Raw genomic sequence first — 386 nt, 5'->3', positions numbered from 1 at the left:
GAGGGAGACAGCCTTCGCTCCAACCCTTGCTGCAAAAAGGAAAGCTCAAGCCTGATCGGGCATCTCCGGGGGTCTTCTCGGCGAGAAGAACACCACTCGACAAACAGGTTCCGCTTCAAGGCATAAGCGTGTCTCGTAGACAGTGCTCTTGCCGAAGTGATGGTGTCAACTACCTCCTGGGGTAGGTCCCCTAGAACCTCTGCATCCCATCCAGGGACCAGACATGAAGTTTCCAGAGGTCTGGACATGGGTGCCACAGGGTGCCCCATCTCTGAGTCAGTAGATCCTTCCTCAGAGGAATTGCGTCCGTGCCGAGTGTTCCCTCGGTCAGGGAGTAGAACAACTGGCAGTGAGAGGTTTCTGGAGAGGCAAACAGGTCTACCTGA

Source organism: Sinocyclocheilus anshuiensis, unplaced genomic scaffold (assembly GCF_001515605.1).
Source record: "Sinocyclocheilus anshuiensis isolate Anshui unplaced genomic scaffold, SAMN03320099.WGS_v1.1 scaffold1497, whole genome shotgun sequence".
Taxonomy (NCBI): Eukaryota; Metazoa; Chordata; class Actinopteri; order Cypriniformes; family Cyprinidae; genus Sinocyclocheilus; species Sinocyclocheilus anshuiensis.
This window is presented reverse-complemented; position numbering follows the sequence as displayed.